Source organism: Gymnoscopelus braueri, assembly GCF_963280865.1.
Source record: "Gymnoscopelus braueri genome assembly, chromosome: 17".
Classification (NCBI taxonomy): domain Eukaryota; kingdom Metazoa; phylum Chordata; class Actinopteri; order Myctophiformes; family Myctophidae; genus Gymnoscopelus; species Gymnoscopelus braueri.
The window spans coordinates 28,422,618-28,446,585 of NC_137617.1; positions in this window are offsets into that span (position 1 = coordinate 28,422,618).

Genomic DNA, 23,968 nt, shown 5'->3' on the forward strand with positions numbered 1-23,968 from the left:
CACACTTCCATTCCTGTCTCTGTCTTGTTTCATTACAGCCTTTAGGGATTGCATAAGGGAAACGTTTATTTAACCACTGAAGCCCCATATACTTTGTATACAAACAGCGAAAATAGCCATTCTACAAGCTCACAACACGTCACATAACAATGCGTTTTGACCTTATAGATCTGCTATTTTCACTTTTGTTATTTTATTTGGGTGAAACATTGAAACATTTAGAAAATGTGCAGCCCAGGTGGGGTCATCCCTATGTTCCCCGCATTCTATGTTCCGTCCCCCACTAAGGTTAGGGTTAGGTTTAGGTTTAATGGTCCCGTGCAGGTCTACTCTAGGCTTCTAGAACCAGACAAAATAGTTCATACTTTAAACTAAAAATCTAGCAATCTGCAATCTGCAATCTTGAAACAGGTGGCATGTTTAACAACGTTTATTGGATTTCACGCAATGATCCGGGAGCTTTGGAAATGTATAATGAAGATGAAGTTGTGTGTCTAACACATGCGTCATACATTTTTATCAAACCGCAGCATACAGCTGTAAAGAAAAAGAAAAGGTCTGCATGAAAAACATTCCTAATTTCATAAAGGATCACCTGAAAGAGCATAAGGGTTTGTTTGTTTTGGCTTGGTTGATGTTTTAGTCTCTCCCTCTCCTTCTCTCTCCAGTTAATGAATAAACTGAAAATACATTTTCTGGTGGGTTCAACAATTTCATCCAATCAGGATACATTTTTATTGTGTTCCAAATTCCAATTTTGTCTCATTTCTTTGTTTCATCGCTTCCAATTTCACTTGTTTAACATGTATAAGTTCACTCTCCTGATTGGTTTGCATTGATTGGTGTAACCTGAAGATGTATTTTCTGTATACTAAAGAGCTGGAGAGACAGGGAGACCCCTGTTACTGAGCAAACACCTGTAGTAGTACTATATTCCCATAGTAGTCTATAGCAGTGGTTTTCAACCTTTTCTCGCGTCAAGGACCCCCAAATTGACACATATTAGCCCACGGACCCCCATTTGAAAAGATATGCCAGGGGCTCAACCATTTTGATTTATTGGGGGTCCCAATCTACACTGTATCATCCATCATTAGTGTTAATTTAACTCTTGAGTGTGTACAAATGGAACCAAATGGACCCGATAGGGTCCATTTGGTTCCATTTGTACACGCTCAGAGTTACAGACACATAAGGGTCAATTTGGTTCATAACTATTGATTTGGCTGGGGACCCCCTGGAACCCCCTCAAGGACCACTGGTTGAGAACCACTGGTCTATAGCAATGACTATAGCGATACTAAAAACTACACTTCAGCTGGGAGAAGCTGTCCTGAAGAGGTGGGTTTTTGAGTGAGGTTTTGAAGGCGGGGAGGGGGCCTGGGGGGACCTCCAAGAGGTTGGCCCTGGAGGTCACTGCTGGACCTGAGGGAACGGGAGGGGAACATAATGTTGGAGAAGATCGGAGAGGTAGGGGGGAGGCAGATTATTGAGTGCCTTGTATAGGTGGTAAACAGGATTTTGTAGTGGATTCTTTGTGGAGCGGGGAGCCAGCGTATAGGTCATGGAGGACGGGGTGTAATATGGTCTCTGGAGCGGGTACTGGTGAGCAGACGGGCAGCCGAGTTTTTTTCTTTATTAAGATATATATATATATATTTTTTTCTCTGCCTTCATTGACAGGAACAGCAGACCGACAGGAAAGGGGGAGAGAGAGAGGCCGTCGGGACCGGGAGTCGAACCAGCGATACGCTGCCAGGCCAGGCCGGACCACCAGCCCAGGTGCCCAGACGGCTACGCCAACCGTCCGGGGCCGGGCAGCTTATACGTTTTGAACGTATTGGAGTTCGTTGAGGACTTTGTGGAGGTGGTGCCGTTGAGGACACGGTTGCAGTAATTAAGCCGGGATGTGATGATTGATAAATGCGTGAATGAGTGTTTCGGCAAATGGAAATGTCAGAGAGGGCAGAGGGCCGTAGGCGGGCAATATTCCTGAGGTTTAAAAAAATGCAGTTTTGGTGATCTGGTTTACGTGTGGGAGGAATGAGAGGGTCACGGGTGGAATCGCATATTACACCAAGGTTACGGAGGTCCTTGTACTGTGGATGAACAGGCCAACATGTTAATGCAATTTGCGTTTCCCAAATATATTCGGCAGAATCTGCAGCATTCCTGCACTCATTTGGCAGTGAGGAGGACAGGACACCAACATATAATGACTTTACTTTAGCTAATCAAAAGCATTTTCATTTCAGTTATTTGTGATCACGCTAATATGATTACGATAAACGTCTCTCGATGACCTGGCTCAACCCCATGATTACTTTATTCTGAAACACAGCAGCACAGGGAACAGTTTTTAGGCTGGAGCAGTGAGCAATCCAATTATCTTGGAAGGAAGCAGAGAAGACCCAACACCGAACTAGCTGGAGGAAATTCATAAATGACCTATGCTCCCCAAAGAGCAAAAGGGTTTAAGTCAAGTAAGTCAGTGAGCAATGGCTGGCTTCTTGGTAAGGTACTACTTATTAGAGAAATGTTGTTGGCTTTTTAATACTACACATCTATGCTTTATTATTATTATTATTATTATATACAGGGTTAGGTAGCTCTCATTCTCTTAACCGCTGCATCACACTGGTTTCAGATGTAGAGCACTGCTCAAATTTGCATGAACCATTCATGGTCAATTCTGAACGTTAACAGAGCAGGATATCAGGCTTGTGCACATGTGCACAATTTCAGGATGATTGAGATTTATCAGGAAAAAAACACATTTACGTGGAGTTTCAAAAATGATGTTTCCCGTTTTGTGCGTACACACACACCGTATATTTCTACACCTAAAATATACACAGAGTTTTATCCATTTGGCTCCTGCAGTTTGAAGTAACAGAGGCAGTAGGGGCCTGACCTGATTTCCTTTTATTGCATTCTAATATCATCAAGTCCTGCAGAGCCGTCTCTTGTGCTGAGCTGCTGTGTATTACCATGTCATCACTTATTCATGACAGACTCTAAACACAGTGCCGGGATCTACAGCTGCGCAGCCCCAGCCTTAAGAATCATACCCTGAAATTCACACCAATGGAAGCCGGAGGGTCTAGGTTCATACCACAGCAACCAAGCACTGCGCAACACCCAAAGCGCACGCACACAGCACACACACGCACGCACGCACCCCCCCCCCTCCTCAGGCCACAGAGAGACTATGAGGAGTGTGATGTCAGAGAGATCTTCCACATCTAGACTGAAATGTAGGAGGGAATAACAACACCTGATAACAATGGTGGTTTGGCTTACGATGATGAAGTGGAAGAGGAGGCAGTGCAGAGAGAATTCAAGGCTAAGAATAAGTATATATGATCGTAATAATGACGATATGATTATGATGAAGATGGTGGTTATTATAGGATCCAAACGGTGGAAGACATACGGAAAGGTTAATTATATTATCTTAATATAAAACAAGCAGTGGGTATATGTACTGTATGTGTGATCCAGCCAAGTTCAAAAAGAGTAAAGCTTCTTTTGTATAAACTGAGCATTATACTACAAGTTTTAATCTGTTTGCTTCTCCTCGTGAGACTCATATTAATCCCATCTTTTATACATCACAAAATAGTAGTTTAACTTCTATTCTTCCTGCTGAACAAGTCAATTCTCATGAGTCTTGAGTCTTGACCATTATTATTATTATTTCTTCAGAACAATGGCGCTTGAATACAGTCAACGGTCGATGAGGAACATTTAGAAATCTATTTACCAAAGTGTCAGCACGCATCAGTGCAAATATTTTAGAACGGGAATTGGACAGCCAATTCTCGCTCTCTGGTAGGGAAGTTAATAGACTAGATGAAAGAGATAGATTTTCTCATCAGGAGTTATTTGAGAGTGCAATGGTCTTTCCAGTTGATGGGATGTTACTGGCAAATGAGGCCCCAAGTAAACCGGGCTTGAAATGGGTCTTACTTTTATAGATACAATATCAACATTGCTGGAGGCCAATGAGCACAGTGTAACTTTACTTTGAAATCGCTTAAAATGATCATTGTTGGGATCAAGGCGTACCAATTAAAAAAAAACTGGACATTTGATGGCACCCATTTAACACTCCCGCCACGTTCAAAAAGCACGGGCTGCGTAGGATGATCGGCCTATAGCTCGGTCTTTCGCTGCACGGAGTTATATGTCTCTCCCTTGGCTGCCTTGCTAATTGTTCACAGTGTAAAGCGGCTCCAATCAATGAGCTAAAGGTCTGATAAACGGAGCGTGTCAGGTGAGCTACTGCACCAGATCCATTACCTCCTGTAATGCTCTGTACATACATACCACGCCTTCCAGCCTGCCTCTAACAAAACAACACGCCATCAACACTGATGTTTTTTCACGCTGCACTCTGGATTGAAAACAAGCCCACAAAGTGTGCATTTAACCCTTCAAGACCGGGAAAGCATCTGTGTCATTTTTAGATTCATTTGGCTATTCAAAAATAGCAGATCTACAAGCTCATGGCACGGCACCGAGTGCCGCGCCATGAGCTTGTAGATCTGCTGTTTTTGAAAAATCGTGAAAATTGGTGCAAATCTTTGAATGTGTTTTTTTTTAAGCGAACAAATTGTAACTCAAATCTTTGCTTCTGGGGGATTCTACAAATGTCTTCTAAATGACTTGCTATAATCAGTTGTTCTCAAACTTATCCATGTCAACGACCCCCAAAATTATATGTATTTGGCCGCGGACCCCCCCCCCCCCCCCCCAAAAGCAAAGATTTGAGTTACAAATGTTTGTACACATTTGTACACAAAAATTTACACATTTTTACGATTTTTTAAAAATAGCAGATCTACAAGCTCAATGACACACAGATGCGTTCCCGGTCTTAATGGGTTAAACAGTTACGGCATCATTCTGTGACTTTTGAACATAAACAACCTAATTTAAGGGGATTTTACTGTACCACACAGGTCAATGTTAAACTCCTCTCATTCTTCAGAATGTCACTAGATGTTCAGAAAAGACTTGACTGAAAAAAATATCAAATACGTCAGCATGAATAATACAGATGATAGGTGACAGACCTTCAAGAGAGGAGGACTGTACTACTACAGACAGACATGCACCAAAATCTCTCCAAAAACCAATACTGCCACCTGTTGGTAAAGCAAATTTCACCATCTGGAGGACGTATATAAATGTAAATACAATAATGCAGTAATACCTTTAGTCACACACACACACACACACTGTAAGGGATCTCAGTGTTTCCATCATGACATTATCCCTCATAAACCCACTGATTAACATTTTTATCACAGATAATCTTCATCTGTGTCTCAACATGAAAGACAAAGATCAGCAAGTCAACAGAATATCAATGCAACACTCCATATGGAATTCTTTCTAGTGCAGTGTGCGTGTGCGTGTGCGTGTGCGTGTGTGCGCGTGTGCGTGCGTGCGTGCGTGCGTGCGTGTGCGTGTGGAAGGGGGGGGGGTCATTCTAAGTGCGATGACAGTCCCTCAGCCCACATTACATGTGGACGCAACAAGACACATCCAATACATACAGTACATGCACATGAATAATGCAACAGCCTGAGAGGAAATTAACAAACGAGGAGGACCCACTTAAGATTCTACATCACATATCCATCTGAGGCAACTTCACATTCTTCTCTCTCTCTCTCCCCCCTTCCTCTCTCTCTCATACTATATCTCCCTCACAGTGTCCCACCAAACACCCCCCCCCCCCCCATTTCTCTCAGGCTAAGTACATATATGTGTATATTCGCCGCTCTGCATGCCAACACCTGTCCAGTTCAACCAACACACAGGCTCGTTGAGGAGCACAGATGAGAGAGGCCGGCCTACGAGGGGAATAGGAAACCAACCCACCAAGGGAAAAATAAAGCGATAAAAAAAGATGAAGGGAACGAGAGAGAGAGCAGGAGACCGGGAGAGAGAGAAGAGGATAGTAAAAGAGCGATCAAGATAATGCAGAGAGGAGAAAAAGAGAGGGAGAGGAGAGGGAGAGGGAGAGAAAGCATCTGAGGCAAGCCAAGCTCCCCAGGAATTATTGAGGAGCGTCTGTCAGTTCGCGCCTGTATATCCTAAATAATGGATGAGATCCTCCAATGAGATAAAAACCTAAATTCCATGCGGTTACAAGGACATGGGCTGCAGTGAATACTAACAAGCCTCTGTGCACTTTCATTTCACTTAACGTGTGATCACGGCAAGCCCTCCGTTGCCATCCAAGTGCCGAGCATGCATAGAGTTGAGAGTTGTGTATATCATCATCACCTGCCTGGTGCACTGTGCCTCCTGCACGCTAATGAGCTAGCTGCTCCTGTTCCCTCTGTCACATACTGTAATAGTTAAGACACTTTTTGTTCATCTCTATGCTCTCTTTTCAGATTTGGCAAGCTGTTTTTCATATTCTTTCTTTGACAATGCATCTCCATCTCCTGTTTGCTTATTTATAAGGCGAGTATGTTGTAGCTAATGAATGATGTATGATGATCCCTAAGGACCTGTAGCTGTAGGTTGCCCCTGTCATGCACTGTGCCCCAACGTCCTTCTAATCATCTCCTCCTGACCTTCCAGTGACTCTTTCTGGATCATTGGAGTTTGTGACTTTGTGTCAGTTTGAGGTGCCGTAGGCTCATTTACCCAGCCCAGAGGCAGACAACATGTACACTCGCTCAGTAGAATCAATCACACCCCACACTTCGCAAACAACATGAACAGTGTAAAAGGCACAAGCAGTGTGTAACGCAGAGCAGTTCACTCCCTGACCCCCCTGTCAGTGAGCATTCATGGCAGCCCACACCATCAACAACATACACATCATGCAATCAAAGCCCCAAGGCCTGGCTAAAATTAGGACCATGCAATCTGTTCGAGAAAGTGCTGTTAGTGTTCATTTCTTTTTTATATAGATTTGTTTCTTTTTTTTAGGAAGGACAAGGTACAAAAGTGTCAATGTATTGTACAATTAATCGTACTTCCATTTTCTATTAATTATTTTCCTTATTTTCAACCCACCCACCTCCCTGATTTTTCCAATGCCAGGTGTCCGTTGTGACAAGCAAAAAACATATTTGTATGGAAATCTGACAGCAGGAGGCACAACGCACACCTACTGGCCTTAACCTTGTCTCACTGGGTGTAGCTTTTGACAAACTGGGGTTAATGGCATCATGCTGGGGCCAGTCCTTTGTACAAGACCAGGCTATGCGGGCATGCATGGTCAGTGTAGTATCATACACACCCCTTTAGAGAGAGGGACGGACATGGAGACAACCGAGAGGTCCTATGCCATCAGGCGTGTGTGTGTGTGTGTGTGTGTGTGTGTGTGTGTGTGTGTGTGTGTGTGTGTGTGTGTGTGTGTGTGTGTGGATATCTGGAAATGGTTGCACCCCAGTGATACCATTCTTCAGACAGAGGGGGGTGCATGTGGGTGCATGGGGGTGGATGGGAGAGGGAGGGAGAGAGAGAGAGAGAGAGAGAGGGCTTGACAGTGGAACAGAGTGAAAGAAATGGAACCATGATTTAAAGAGAGTGTGAGGGAGAAAGATATGTGTGTATTGATGTCAGCTAAGAGAATGTAGTACAGTATGTGTACTGTGAGAGTGTCTGTCTGTCTGTCTGTCTGTCTGTGTGTGTGTCAAAACAACATCAAACATAGTTCTAGTGATTAGATTACAATACAAGGAAAATAAATTAAACAACTCACTCATTTTGTGTCCAAAGTCCAAACTGTCTTGGAAAGATCTTCGGCTTGTGTTGGATGAAAAAGTCATCATCAGGCTTATCAAATACGTCCCATTTTGTTGTCACTTCGCCATTATTTAATATTTTCTGCAGACAGTGTAGCTATTGTGTTGATGTTGAGGTGCTTCTTTGCTTCTCTTCTTGGTTGAAAAAAGTTAAGGAGAAACCGACCGCCACATGTTAAGTTGGCTCCAGCTCTTAACCAAGGGTGACACAAAATTCCCGCCTTTTGTTGATAGCCTAATAATAAAGCAGTCACTGCTTGTTTACTTTTACCTTTTCAAATGTTATTTTTCTTCCAGTCTTTTGTTTTTGTTGACTGAACTCTTTCTCAGAGAGCCATTTGAAAAGGCCTACTGGGCTAGGTAGGCAGCCAGGTGTTACCAATTAGGCATTAGTACAGAAGTCCTGACGTTTGTATCGTTTATGATAGTCAGTAACTCATATTTGATACAGTCTGTTTCTGCCGAAAATTTAACTAATTCGGCGGAAGTAACATTAGCATTTTCTCACCGTCAGTTGATGCTTCATATCCATATGACTCAAACCGCCGGAATCATTTGTTTATTTTTGGAATGCAGTTCTTACTTGACGCGATATTAAACACGACTATTAGGGTTAGGGAATTCAGAATTTTGGGGAAAACCCGCGACCCAGGTAGGATGCGTAAATTACGTCAGACTTCGGCCTCAGGTTGTGATCAGTGTTGCCATATCTTCCGAGAGAAATAAGCAACCATGTCTATGAAAACAAGACCATAGAAGCGACTGCCACTGTGCCACATAAGTACTTCAAACCTATCTACAAGCTGCTATTAAAAATAAATCTTGAGGAAAAAAAAGTGCAAAATGTGGAATAATTTTGAAACATTTTAACAACACAAATCTGGTATGGCACAATTATTATAATTTCAGATGGGGGTCCATGGACACATACATGTTAATTTGGGGATCCTTGAAATGAAAATGTTTGAGAGCCACTGGTTCAAAAAATAATTAAAACAGTTGGAAGCAAGCCCAAATAAGCAACTATACTTTAGAAACAAGCCCCAAAAAAAAACACTATATTAACAAGCAACAAGCGACAAGTTTCCCTGCTGAAAATGAAGCCAATGCGGAAAACAATGAAATATAATTATGAAAGCAGTTCTCATTAATGGCCTTGAGGTGGGTGTTGCTATTTCCCCTCCTGCTGGTTGCAGAAGAATTGAAATGTCATTCCATATGAAGTCAATGGGACTTATTTCAATTATCATGTATGCCTTTTTGTTATGCTCCCTTTTTTTATTTTATTAATTATAGGCTAAAGAAGGGTATGTTTCTGGTTCTACTGAGTGAAGACCCACCCTCTCTCCCCTAATAAACAAAAGGTTTAAGGGAAAAAGTAGGTGTGATAATGATGTACCGTGCATGCTAAAATCATATAGCATACTATTATTTCTGACGTTCATTTTCCAATGCATACATGTATTCTTTATTTGTTGTTACATTTTGGAAAACAAACTGCCAACTTAAGGTTGAGGTGCCCACAAGATTTAGCAGCCCACTGAAGTTCAGTGACTGAACCTGTGTCCATTGGTAACACCATGGACCGATTTGTACGAGTTTTGGATCATATCTATAGGAGTAGTAGCAAAAAGTGTGTTTTTAAGAAAACGCTAAATGATCATGTCATGATCCAAAGATTCCAGGAGTAAAAAAAATGTGATTGTCGACATATGGGTCAAGAGTTATAGGCCAAAACATAGACTTAACCTCCCGCCCTGTCGAAGACAATTAATTGGGCCTGGCTGGTGTTATTGATTGTCACATGACAACCATGCGTTGGTTGGGCTGTAGTGGTAAACACGCTTCTCAGCCCAAGGGCCAAACGTGTGTTTGGAATACTGTGGGTGGTATAGTGCTCTGATTCGATGAGTGGTGAATCTGCAGCGAGCGCCGAGTTCACGAATCCAATTTAGTGGTGGAAGGGCACTCTAAGTTCTGCCGCTCAGAGAGTGCTCATTTACAAATGCACACAATGTTTTTGGCACTTTGCTCCAAGGGGTGATTTATAAGAAATAATGATGATGCCAAACCAGGAAGACATCAACTCGATGCAGTGCACCGTGCGTTGTAAGAGTGTCTGTTGTACATACACTCTGAGAGTGTACACATTTACCTGTAAAAGGGAAATTAACACTCCAGATTTGACAGTGCAGAGGAAACCAGCAGCCAGCCCAGGAGATACTCAGATACCATGACAAATAAGCTTATCCTTTGTGTTGTTATGGAGAGAGACTAGCCTATAGTAAGTTTGCTATCTATCTCATTCATACCAGGGGTGGATATGGAAAGAGTACTAATATCCTACACAAGTAACTTGTGTAGGGTACTGTAAGTATTGCTACTTCAATTAGATATAACTCAAGTAGAGGTTAGTGGTGTTGAAAACTACTCAATTAAGTACAAAAGTAACACTTTTGTATAGTTACTTACATCATAAAAGGGCCAATGTGGCATCCGAAGCATATACGTTTTAATAGGAATATGTCCTACCAACCAGTCCCTGTCCAATTCATCTTTTCTTTATAAGAAAGCTTTCTCACAGACTGACTGAAGAGGGATCAGACATACAATGGAATATCCTGACATCCTAATTGATTCATAACAGCATAAGGCTAACTCAGTGATTATTGCCTTTCCTTTGTAGTTGATGGATACTACATCAAGCATCTACTTATGTGAAAGAAAAGGTACAATTAAATGAAAGCGTGAATCATTTACTAAGTAACTGTATAGGTAGGCCTTAGGTTTTTCCTTACAATTGTGAGAGGCAATTGAGAGGAAAAAAGAACAAACTCAGAATGGTAAGATATAACTCACAATTGCGAGGGGAAAACTAGAAATTCAGGTGTTTTATTTTTATTTGGTGATGGAAATGGCAGCTCACATGGCAGCTGTATCTGGTTCTTAGCTGGTCTCTTATTCCAAACACACGGTGTATCTCTCGCCCACCTTGATATTTGTCTAACCTGGCTTATCTCAGTTTGTAACGGTCTGACAAATATTCAGAGGCTTTGTGTGATATATCTGAGCCGTAGATCTCTCTCCAACATTGATATATCTCTCAGAATGGGCTGCGTGGTGCTGGTACGCTGACAGCTTGAGATGAGACTGTTGAGACAAGGAAAGGGCTGGGAGAATATTCAAAGAGAGGGAGAGGGAGAGAGAGAGAGAGAGAGAGAGAGAGAGAGAGAGAGAGAGAGAGAGAGAGAGACTGAGTTGAAACCGTGCAGCTTCATTCAGCCTGATAGGAACACAAAAAGGCAGTAATGTGGCTACAATAAAGACAGGTTAGACCAGGTTCTCAAACTTTTTCATGTTAAGGAATTGACATGTATTTTGCCATGGATCCCCATCTGAAAATGTTTGTGCCAGGGACCCCCAGAGTCTTAATACTTTCAAGATGTTTTAATATCCAACGTATAAAATATGGATAAAGTGGTTTAAATGATTGTGATGCTGTATTAGCACATTTTGCTGGGGACCCCCTGGACCCAAGGACCCTGGACACCACTTTGAGAACCACTGGGTTAGACTGAGGTAGATGTTAGTCTTGAGTAGCCATACGTTCAGAGAGATCTCCCCTAAACTGATAGTTCTGGTAACATCTAAATTCAATGAATGGGCTAAAACTGGGTGGAGACAATTCAAAATGTTAAAGAATAACAGCACCAATGCAAAAACTTTAGGACGGTCCTTCATGTTGTTCATATCATTATGTTGTCTTGGCTTTTATTCTTGTTGTTTACGTCCGATATGTTGTTAATGAACTGTGATTGTGCCTCTGTGAGTTGTTTATTATTGTTTGTTATGTGCTGATGAGATGTTCTGTACAGCACTTTGGTACAACGAAAGTTGTTTTTTAAATGTGCTTTATAAATAAACTTGATTGGATTTGATTCATAATATGACGGTATGTAGATTGCGTTGGTAGGGGTCTGTGGGTTTGTTTGTGCAGTTTTTCTTCCAGCCCATTTAATACATTTTGATTTCCTCAGACGTAAATAGGTGGAGATCTCACCGTCCGGCTTCTAAGCTGATGTAAGCCCACTAACAAGAAAATGTACTTCCTTGGTAACCGTAGTAATCTTTCTACAATGGTGTGAACTCCATTGTCACCAGAAAGTCCAGTCCACACATGATTATGGTACTGGTCGGCTTAATTAACAACTTTTTTGCTCGTATTCTGGGCAAAAAGCCAGGCTATACCTGGGTTTTCATATGTTGTGTGATCATAGGTATTAATCAGTGTATTAGTGCATTAACTGTTCTATTCATTATTTAATTTTAAATTGAAAATTTAAATTGATTATTAACATTAAGAAGTGGTCCTGGATATAACTGTGTCTTTAAAGAATTATAAATGATGTCCTTTAACCATGCAGTAGTTTTTTCATTATTCATTGTTAATTCATTATTGATCATGTGAAAATTATTAATATAGTCACTCACAACCCATTCATACTACACTCTCCTCTTCTCTTTCCAAGACAAGACAGTTACCGCACATGTGCCCCTACAACACAGGTGCCAAATAACCTCTTAAGTGGTTACAATAGGACAGGGAGTACCCATAGTGCAGAGAGGTACATATAAAAAGCATTTATGAGACAACTTAACAATCTCGTCCCCCCCATCTGCCATACTGTACTCTCCATCCACCTCACGGCCTCGTGTGTGGAGTCCAGGGGAGTCGGTATACAGCACGATCGTTATTATCGCAGAGCAAGGGGTCCTATGGTGTTCCGGGGGCCGGTAATGGCCCACTTTGAGACGTGATGGTAGCTTGTCACAGGAGGCCTAATGAAGACAAAGTCAGGGGTTGTGGAGTGGGGATGCGTGGGTGAGGAGGGGCTAATGTTCCATTAATGGAAACCTCCGCTGTCCTTGACAAATCATAGGACTCGGAGCTGGCGCTCACACAGTGGGCGTATGTACTATAACAAACACTTACGGTATGAAACACACACTGATACACGTATATACACGAGGCCTTGCGTCACCAAAGGCGTACGCCCACGTTTGACCATTGTGACTCCATAATGTAGAGAGGGAGCAGAGTGAGGATGGCAGGTGTAAAATGTCTCACTTCACTTTCACGACGCCATCATACAGCACCATTCATAATCTTCTCATACAAGTCTAGAATGGGTGTCACAAATTAAGTAATCACTGTACAGGTAGGCCTATAAAAAGAACGCAGTGTTCACTTTATAGTTTAGTTTAAAGCATGTGAAGTTGTTTATGACATTATATGCCCTATGCTTTGTGTGACTTTGGCCAATAAAAATCTATACAGGCTTGTATACTTTTATGAAAAGGGAGGGAGACTATAACAATAACATTCAGTGATGTCAAGGGAAGCGCAAAACCAAGATCAGTAGTGCATGCTCTCTCTCTTTCTCTCTAGAAAACTGGTGTATAATAGGGCTTACCCTGTAGTCCAATTAAATAGGCTGTAAATTCCATGCACCTCTAAAATGCTTCTAAAGAGCTCGGAGATGTTGAGTAGAGCTGTAAAGGGATGAAAATGGCACACGTTGTGGCTCTAGCCTGCAAGACATCCAACGGCTATATAATGCTTTTCTGGAGCCATTGATAAAAACATTTGGAAAGTGGATGGTGTGGTGTGCTGTTAAGTGCGTTGTCATCCCCACACCAGGAAAGTTAGGTGATGAGTGGTCTAAGATGGGAAGAGGCATTACTACTAATAGAGGAGCATTGATTTCTCACAACCACACTATACATCATTCCGATGGGGGATATATAGAAAAATAGCTATGCTTAGGCAGGCAGATAGATGGGGGGGGGGGGCGCCCTACTAACAGACCACACACACATAAGCACAAAAACAAACCTGTCCTGCCCCCAATTGCATCCTGGGGCCTCAGTACATGTTGCAACAGAGTGATGGAGAGAGTGATGGAGAGAGTGGGTTGTAAAGGACTTCAGACCATTAGCTTCATTGACACCTGCCAAAGGGGGGAGTGGGGCCGGTGAGAGTGCTGATGTGACACACAATAACATTATGAAGTTGTTGCAGGGAGAAATGGCGGTGTGGTGCTGCTCTGACAGACCTGGCATTATTCACTCTGTCCTCCCCCTGTACGGGAGCGTCATGGGTAATAACCCCAGCTCTCCTGTCACTGCAAAGGCAGCCAAGGACCCGGTCCCCACCCCATCGCCCGAGAGCACAACAACACTTACAAGCACTTTTACAAGGGCTTGCAAGCACGCACGTCGCCTCATGCAGTCACAAAGCCACAAGGATATGTTCACTGTACTGTCAACCCAATTCAAATGTTTGGCTCATTCAAATTGGATTGACATTGGTTTTATCAAACAGCTAAAAAGAGAGAAAGAGAGAAAGAAAGAAAGAAAGAAAGAAAGAAAGAAAGAAAGAAAGAAAGAAAGAAAGAAAGAAAGAAAGAAAGACAGAAAGAGGAAAGATTCACATTCCTATTTGTTCAGAATGCACAAAAAACAATCTAACTCCAATTTGGATAGGAAATCAAATTTGGGCTGGATTTTGGCTGCCAGTCTGAACAAGGCCCAACATGCACAATGGACCACACACACACACACACACACACACACACACACACACACACACACACACACACACACACACACACACACACACACACACACACACACACACACACACACACACACACACACACACACACACACACACACACACACACACACACACACACACACACACACAGAGACACACTCACTTGATTTACACCTCCATACAGACTCCCCACACATTTGCTATAATAACAGACAAAATGATCACAAGTTGTTTACAGCAAACACCTTCACCTGAGGACATTGCCAGAGCTGTGGGAAAACTCAGCTATAAATATTGCGGTGATACTGTAATGCCGCAGTTTATATTATCATAAATCCTATCATTCCTCTGGTGTAATGATATGCACCAGCTCACGTCCTCCTCTCACCCTCACTGTTGTTTATGCTACAGCCTTTTAGACGTCATGAAACGTTTATAATTGGAAAGGGAACAGAAATGTATTTCATGCTTTTTTTGAGCAATCCAGCTGCAACCCCCCACCTGAGAGGGGAGAATGAAGGCATCAGCTCTCGTCTACCAAGACTCAGGTGCCTTAGCTTCTGGCTGACTGACTACAGCAGTGGTTCTCAACCTTTCAGGCCGCGACCCCCCAACATAATCATATTTGAACTGGGGACCCCCCCACCCTGACAAGCACTTGGAATCGTAAAAGTTGAGGTATTTCATTTAGTTTGACTCAGCAGATCTACAAGCTCACAACGCCTTGCGTTGCAAGGCGTTGTGAGCTTGTAGATCTGCTATTTTCAAAATGTTTGCCTCTGTCTTATATTATTTGACAATTTGGCCCATGTTTGACCAGTTTTTATAGTATAGTTTGTTGATTAATTGTTATGCAGTAATGGTCTTTTTTTTCTTCTTTTATTTCTTAGTTATTTATTTTTTTAGCTATAAAAAGGTCTTAAAAGTCCTTAAATTGTCACTTCACTGTCATCTTGGGACCCCCCAAAATCATGTGGGGTCCTTGTTTTTTAATGTTTAAGAACCACTGGTTTAAACAACATTAGGAAACAAGCCCAAATAAGCAACTAAACTACACTTTAGAAACAAGCCAAAAAAAAACGCAACCCACAACTAGAGATATTTTCAAGCAACTTTACAGAAAAACAAGCCCAAAGTCGCATATAATAAGCAGACATGGCAACACTGGTACTGGGTACAGTGCAGCGGGGAGAATTTCTGCATGCGGGTAGCAGCATCTATAGCCATTTCTGGCACACTACCAGAGTGCCCTCTTGTGGTTATTGATGGAACTGCACCCAACTGAGAGTGCTGTTTGATGCATTGCATGCAGGTGGTAGTGTGTGTGCTTGCTTGGTAATCTAGGCTATGTTTGGGTAGCAATAAATCAATGGGGAGCAACAACACATTGGCATGTTTTAACATCTTTCATATGCACTGACTGTGAAAGGAAAGACTCTAGTAGCAATTGTTTTTGGCCAGGTTTTTGTGGTCTGTGTGGTTCAGTCATGATGGTCTTGCCAGGCCTGCAATATGAGTATCATAAAGTAAGTTAATTGCACCAGACAAACAAGAACTACATGTTTCATGATGGTTATACTGGGGACTCCCGTTATAGGCTATATACAATTAATTATGTTCTCATCATATATTTGTGTGCAGAGGAGACCTTGTGTGCGGAGAACCTGCTGCCATGAATTCTGAGAGAGAGCTGTCAGGGAGGTGATGTTAACCTTATCTCTAAGGAGTTGTTGGACGTAAAGTTGTAGACTTGTCAGGATTAGAGACTTTCGAGTAATGCAATCCAATGGTTCTCTCTCTCTCTCTCTCTCTCTCTCTCTCTCTCTCCCTCTCCCTCTCTCTCCCCCCCCCCCTCTTTCTCTCTCCCTCCCCCCTCTCTCTCGCTCTCCTACAGCCACATTACATAAGGATGGCATTTGCTCAGTTTCACATAAGACACTTCACAGAGGTTGTAGGGCAACTAGCGGACCGCTGAACGAACCATAGTCTTTCAGAATATGCTCTCTACACTCTACAAGCCACATTAAAGTTTCAAGCTTTTTTGCAGTAAAAGGAGCTCTGACAAACGGTGATGGGTTTATTATAAGCTGAGGCCAGACGCTGACAGCATCAATAATTCATCTGTTTTCATGCGAGTTCATATGCCACCGACTTAGTTGAGAAAAATACAGGGCACTTGACTTGGGAGGGATGCTAGCCTGGTTGCTTGGGTCTTCAACAGGGGGCCCAAGACCTCTAATAGGTCCTCAGAGTACAGGGGGGCCACCACATTTTTTATGACGGAAAACACACATGGACATGAATCCAAATATTATTAGCAAAGATAATGTGTAAACAAACAAACAAACATTTAATTTACACAACACAAGTGCTGTCAAACTAATCTATGAAGCCATCAAAGCTGCAGTATCACTTGGCGCCTTCCATAGCCACTCCAAGCCAGTATGACATCTCTCAGATAGACATTGATGAGACAATCAGCTAAATATGGTGAGCTATAGCTTGAAAGCCTCTTATCAAGTTACATGGAAGGCTTACTTTTTTTTTTAATTCAACAAAACAAACAAAATTTAGTTGGTCAGCAATCTTTAAAATTATAAATTGATAAAGCGGTTTTACCCCTTTGAACACATGATAGACTGTGCTGCCTATATAGCACACGGAGTCAATGGACTGAAAGAGCATCATCATAAGCATAATCCCCAAACAATGGGCGCTTATTACTGTAATGATTCTTGGCCTTGTAATAATCCTCTCAGGGCAGTCAATGGGCACTGAGATCCAAAGACTTCATAAAATGTGAAAACAAAATTACAGCTTTTTATCTTCAGTATTGGACACTGGAACACAATAACATGGAACTGAGCAGTGGGGTGATAGATATGACTGCCAGTTGATGTGCTGGCAACAAGCACCAGTTTGTTTGTTTGTTTGTGTGTTTGTGCGTGCGAGTGTGCGTGCGTGAGTGTGCATGTGTATATGTTGGACATGTATGTACTGTGTGTGTGTGTGTGTGTGTGTGTGTGTGTGTGTGTGTGTGTGTGTGTGTGTGTGTGTGTGTGTGTGTGTGTGTGTGTGTGTGTGTGTGTGTGTGTGTGTGTGTGTGTGTGTGTGTGTGTGTGTGTGTGTGTGTGTGTGTGTGTGTGTCTGTGTGTAAGCTTCTCTTCTTCCCTGGAAAGCCCTGCCCTGGCATAATCTTTACATTTACATCTGGTGGCTCCTGCTCAAACTGCCAAGACCCTGTGAGTGTGTGTGAGTGGTCCTGGACCAGTCAGGTGTCCTTCAAGATATGCATTGCCGTGATCACTCTGTCCTGTAGATCTGCACCATACAGCATCCAAAGGATCAGACCCATCCTCACCAAGGAGTCTGTCCAGCTCCGTATCCAAGCCTCAGTCATCTCCAGGCTTGACTACTGCAACTCCCTCCATGGTGGCCGGCTGGCATGCTCACTCAAACCCCTACAACTTGAACCTCCCAACATTTTCTTGACTTCTGGTTGCTGCCTGCATCAAATTCCACTCACTGGTGATGGCCTACAAGGCAATCAAGGGCATTGCACCCCATGTAGATTACTATTTATATGCATTTGATGTAGTACCTCGTGTTTACCTTGCTCACTAAATTGCTCTGGATTAGTCTGCTAAATGACTGAATTGTAAATTGATATCTCCAGCATATAAACCACCCTGGCCTACACCCCTCCCTGCACACTTAGATCAGCTTAGATCAACGACATCTGTCCCTCTCTTCCCTACAACACTCTGCCGTCATCATGCTTTGCAGATGTATGTCGTTACTTATTCACATGTGATCTCGATAGATGTACTGTATGCTGTTTGCTTGTCTACAGATGCTAAGGTTTTGTGTTTACCTGGTACCCTAGTTACTTTGTAGCACTTTACCTTGTCCATTGTTGACAAGGGTTCATGCAATTTACTCCAATCTTAGACATAGTCGGTCTCTAGACATAGAGTGTCTGCTTTATGCCTGAATTGTTAATGGTGTGCTTGTGTGCATAATATACTGAATGTGACTGCAATGTGTTTGCGCATGTGTGTTTGCGCGCGAGCATGTGTGTGTGTGCGTGCATGTACGGCCAAAACATTGGCTGCCTGCCATAGGAATCTGACACCTGAAATCACTCATTTGCTTCCCCTTATGAGCAGTTTGAACCATTAAACCAACCTTTTCACCCGACAAAATATTCTGTCAACATCATTTTATGTCCAGTCAGTGCAATTTCAGAATATTCTTGCCCCTTTTTACTATCTGGGAGGGCTGCCTCGTAATGGAAAATAATCACTCTGTATTACAATCCATTGTATTACCACCCTAAAAAAAAAAGAAACTGTGCTGATGCACAGCACATTCTCTGAACGATGAGTCCCAGAGAAAAAGAAAGAAAGTGCAGCTCATAAAATGGGCAAATGCTGAACTGATGTGTACTCCAATTATGCTACTTGTGTGCTCGCCTGGCGAACCCCAGGAGGTCTGTAGAGTAAAAACAACAACAGCAGCAGCACCACAGCGCCACACACACACTGACACACACAACTAACAAGCTTTGTAGAGTCATCTGAATAACACTTAACCGTCAACAGTGTTGTCCTTCTGAATAACAGCGCCGGTGAAAAAAAGGCAAACTAATCCTGGCTGTAAGCCCTCGTAAAAATAGGACTGGGAGTAGAAAGCAGCCAGTGTAGAGTCGGAAGATTAGGCTCAGGGATTAGCTCTCCATTTGTTTTTTCTGAGAGCATCCGCTGCTGGAGGATGGTGGAGAGAGGAAGGGAGCCTGGGAGCACTGAGAGGGCCTGGCAGTACACACCGGCCTGTTACTCTATTCACCACACTGAGTAGGAGAGGAGAGGGGGGTGAGATGAGATGAGTTGATATGAGATGAGGGGAGAGGAGAGGGGAGGGGAGGGGAGGGGACGAGAAGAGGGGAGAGGAGAGAGGAGAGAGGAGAGGGTGGAACCTTTTTCTGCACACATATACAGTACAGTATGACTTCCAATGGGTAGAAGTTTTAATTAGAGGAGAAGCCCCTTGAGATGCATCATCTCATTCTCAAGGGGGTCGTCAAGCACAAGATGTGTGAATATACCTGTGTGTGTGTGTGTGTGTGTGTGTGTGTGTGTGTGTGTGTGTGTGTGTGTGTGTGTGTGTGTGTGTGTGTGTGTGTGTGTGTGTGTGTGTGTGTGTGTGTGTGTGTGCATGTACTGTATGTATGTATGTGCAAATGTGTGTTACTAATGTAGATCTGTGAGCAAAATTTCATTCAAGTCGCGCTTTATACATCAGATTGTGTGCCGTGTCAACGAGGGGGCTTTGCATAACTCCACTTCCTTCCTCTCTACCCAACTAATGATCATACTTAATCACAAGAGGCTCCGCCACAAATACGCCAGTCTAAAAAAGCCTGCCTTGCATAATGGTCAAGTCTGCCTGCAGGAAGGCACACTTTATCTCAGCGGAGTCTCACTCACTTCTGCTGCCTCAGCATTCATTAAGACCAGCGGCAGCCAGCCAAGGAAGCAGGGGTGAAAACTTAATGTTTCAAAGCGGATTGAATCTCGGAGGGAGATTTGGTTCGAACCGATATGCCTAATATTTTCATACTGTTAGGGAACCGCAAGGTGCAACATGCTGCACTCAATTTGCACTGAATAAAGTGGGCAAAGTGGGAATTCCACTTTGTCCAATAGATATTGGAGCACACTGTGGTTATATGCAGTCTTAATATATATATATATATATATATATATATATATATATATATATATATATATATATATATATATATATATATATATATATATATATATATATATATATATATATATATATATATATATATTATATGCAGGCTTTAATATTATACACTGTCTTAAAGGTGTCATGACATTCATTTTCACTTTTTTTATTTTCAATGTTTTATTTGGGGTTTTATGACCTCAATTACACCCAAAAAACCTGAACTTAAAACATTCAGTGGATTTTCTGTGGTCTGGGGTTTTCTGAATAATTAGGCTGAAAAGTAATCTGAGCTTGGCCCTTCGACAGTGAGGTCACAGTCGATTAATCCCGCCCACTCTCCTCCTCGCCCCTCCCCTCCCCTATCCTTTCCTTTGGGGGGGGGCGGAGCAGAGGCGATGATTGACAGGCAAAATCCCTCACCAGCGACACCCGCAGGCAAAGATTTCTTTTTTCATTGCAGTTGAAAAGGCTTTAGAAATGTGAGAGAAAAACACCTGCCATGGATCACTGGAATGGAATTTTCACTTAAAACTTTTTGTACACTTTTGAAGGACCAGGACAAAGACTTTGAATGTGGTGTAAAAGTGAATGTCATTAAACCTTTAATGGTGTTTACATGTTATGCAAAACGTTACGCAATATGCAATTAAATTAAGCCATACTATAAGACTCATAAGCTTTATATGTATCTCTGTAATTCCCTTTAAAAGGCACAAGTTGTCACAGTGCTTGTGCTTGTGTGCGTGTGTGTGTGCGTGCGCGCAAGAGAGAGAGGGGGGGGGTAGGCAGACATGTCACGTGTCTACATGTATGCAGTACAGTTTTAGACAGAGCTTGCTCTCTACTGTCTTCTAACAGAGCTTGCTCTCTACTCTTGCATGCACACTGCATTTCTGAGGGCGCATTTGCCTGTGTAACTTCCTGCAGATGCACACATACGCATGCAAAACCGGTCCATTAAACAGACTCACAGCAACACATGTTCTTCAATAACAATAACTGAATTAAGTATGTTATTGTGGTATTGCATAGTATCATATATTTTATATTTTGTATTGTATAGTATGTGTAACCAGGTAGACCTGTTACTATGGCAGCATCAGCCAGGTGCTCCCGTTTCAAATTAAGGGTGGGGTTTATTGTCACAGGAGATAAAAGGGCTGAGCTGCTTTCATTCAGGGGATCCCCTAGCTTGCTGTAAGGTTGGCGTGCCTGAGGAGGACAAGAGCTGGAAGGCATGGCGTTTCTAAATGTATCTGCATATTGGCCGCCTGGTGAATTAGTAAGTTATGGTAAAAAGTATGCCCTTAGTCCATGCTGTGCTCCTTCTCCTCCTCTGTTATGCCAGCCCAATATATGGTATTGTTGTATGTGTTTGGTTATTTATGATTGTTGGGTTTTAGTCTAGTGTGTATTTTAAAAGTTTGAATACTTTATACAATGTTGGATATTCAAGAAGGATGTTTTATGAAGGAAAAATAATGAACAGACTTTTTTTTATGAAGTCATTCTATGTCTTATTTCCATGCTCATCCTTGGTTAAACGAACCTGTGCATTGCATTGTTAAAGAGGACCTTCCCTCTAGAAAAAGGTGGCGTAGTCTAGTAGGCATTGTATATTTTATTACTATTATTCCCATTAAAAAGCCTCCCCCTGCTACATATGGAACAATGTTCTACACTATTATTCATAGTATTAACATATTAAGAGTTGATGGATGGATGTATGTATACTGTTTATAGTGTTACATTTATGTTAATTAGAATAATAGATATTTTTGATAATATGTATGATATGTAAGACAATGAGGAACGTTAACAAACTGAATAGGTTCATCATTAGGTAGGCACGGAGGAGGAATTTAGGCCTGATAGCTATTGCTTTGTCTAGTTATGGTACAACTTGTCCTTGTAGCAGCTATTATAACTAAGGTCTGTCCCTGCGCTCTTTGGCAGAACTACCGTACCACCGACATGAGTGTTATTGTAATTCTCCCCATGATATGTACATTAAAGCATAACCATCACCACCTAGAATATTGTCTCGATCTCCTCTTGCCTCACCAATTACTGATTGATCCATACTTCCACGACAGTACTGTGATTGTGAGTGCTTTCTAGCCATTGAAAAATGAAACATATTGTGGCATTTTCTAATGCAATCCAAAAGAGAAAGTGGGAAAGTGAAATATAGCTAAAAGCAACAGGGGATACACAAAGCAGATTTCAATACTTGCATCATGTGCAATTGTATTTCATCATTTCTAAAGCCTCTGGCCACCCACAGTGGCTCAGGAGGAGGTAGAACGGCTGCTTTGGACTCGGATGGTTCCCGCCGGTTCGATCCCTGGCTCCCCCTGGGTTAGTGTCGACTGTCGAAGTGTCCTTAACCAAGACACTGACTGAACCCCTATCTGCTCCAGATGAGCAGGTTGATGCCTTCATTGCCTTGCATGGTTTCCTCTGCCCATTGTAAAGCGCTTTGGATGCTGCAAATTGAATGAGATCATCAAGTTCCATATACTCAAATGAATCATAAAAGTATACATTGTCATGCTCTAACATGCAGGTGCAACAAAACGTAGCCTACTGGGACAAAATAACTGAACATACTGTACATATACCAGTGTGTACACTACAGGGCCTATAATGACATAATAGTTGACTAGCTTGTCTTGACAGTTGAAAGCAGTTTACTTCTGCTCCACTACATCTCAGAGGCAAATATTGTACTTTTACTCGTTTACTAGTTACTTTGCAGATTTTGATTATTATCACAAAACATACATTAATCACTTCAGCCCTATAGACATTTCGGCCATTTGAAAATGGCCGATCTACAAGCTCACAATGCATCACGATGCGACGCATTGTGAGCTTGTAGATCTGCTATTTTCAAATGATTTTTACACATTTTATACATTTGAAAACATGTGAAATGGGACATTCTGCATAAAGAGTAGCCTACTTACTTTCTACTTTTGGTACTTCAAGTACTAGTCCATGAGCCAGACAAGATTTCATTATCGAAAGACTGGGCAAAACCATACCCATATTAAATTGTTCATAGGGTCAATACGAGTAAATAAATATATGATAACCTCTCCACAGGAGCAGCTTTTTCATGGTTATCACACATTTTGTTATTTTCCCCATACGTACATGACAGGTGAAAAAATGACAAAATTTAAAAAGGAGTTATCATAATGAAACTTCCTGAGATGATTACTTACATGAAGACAATGATTTATCGTATTACAAGTTTTCTGAAATTGTATATTTAAATATGCAAATTAGGCATTACAAAAATATGCCCGAATCAACGTTGGAACATTGGACAAAGCCAGAGTGAACATTCTTATTTAATTTTGTTAAGATGTTGGAGTCAAAGGTTTTTAACGAGGGAATATTCAATATCTGGCTCAATTTTGGGGCTCTGGCTCATGGACTAAATGCCTAATTTGCATATTTAAATATACAATTTCAGAAAACTTGTAATACGATAAATCATTGTCTTCATGCAAGTAATCAACTCAGGAAGTTTCATTATGATTTCATTATTCGTCATTTTTTCACCTGTCATGTACATATGGGGAAAATAACAAAATGTGTGATAACTATGAAAAAGCTGCTCCTGTGGAAAGGTTATCATATATTTATTTACTCGTATTGACCCTATGAACAATTTAATATAGGTTTGGTTTTGCCCACTCTTTCGATAATCATTGCTCAATTTTGGGGCTCTGGCTCATGGACTATACATTTTCATACCAATACTGTGTGTACTTACCCAAGTAAATCTTTATTT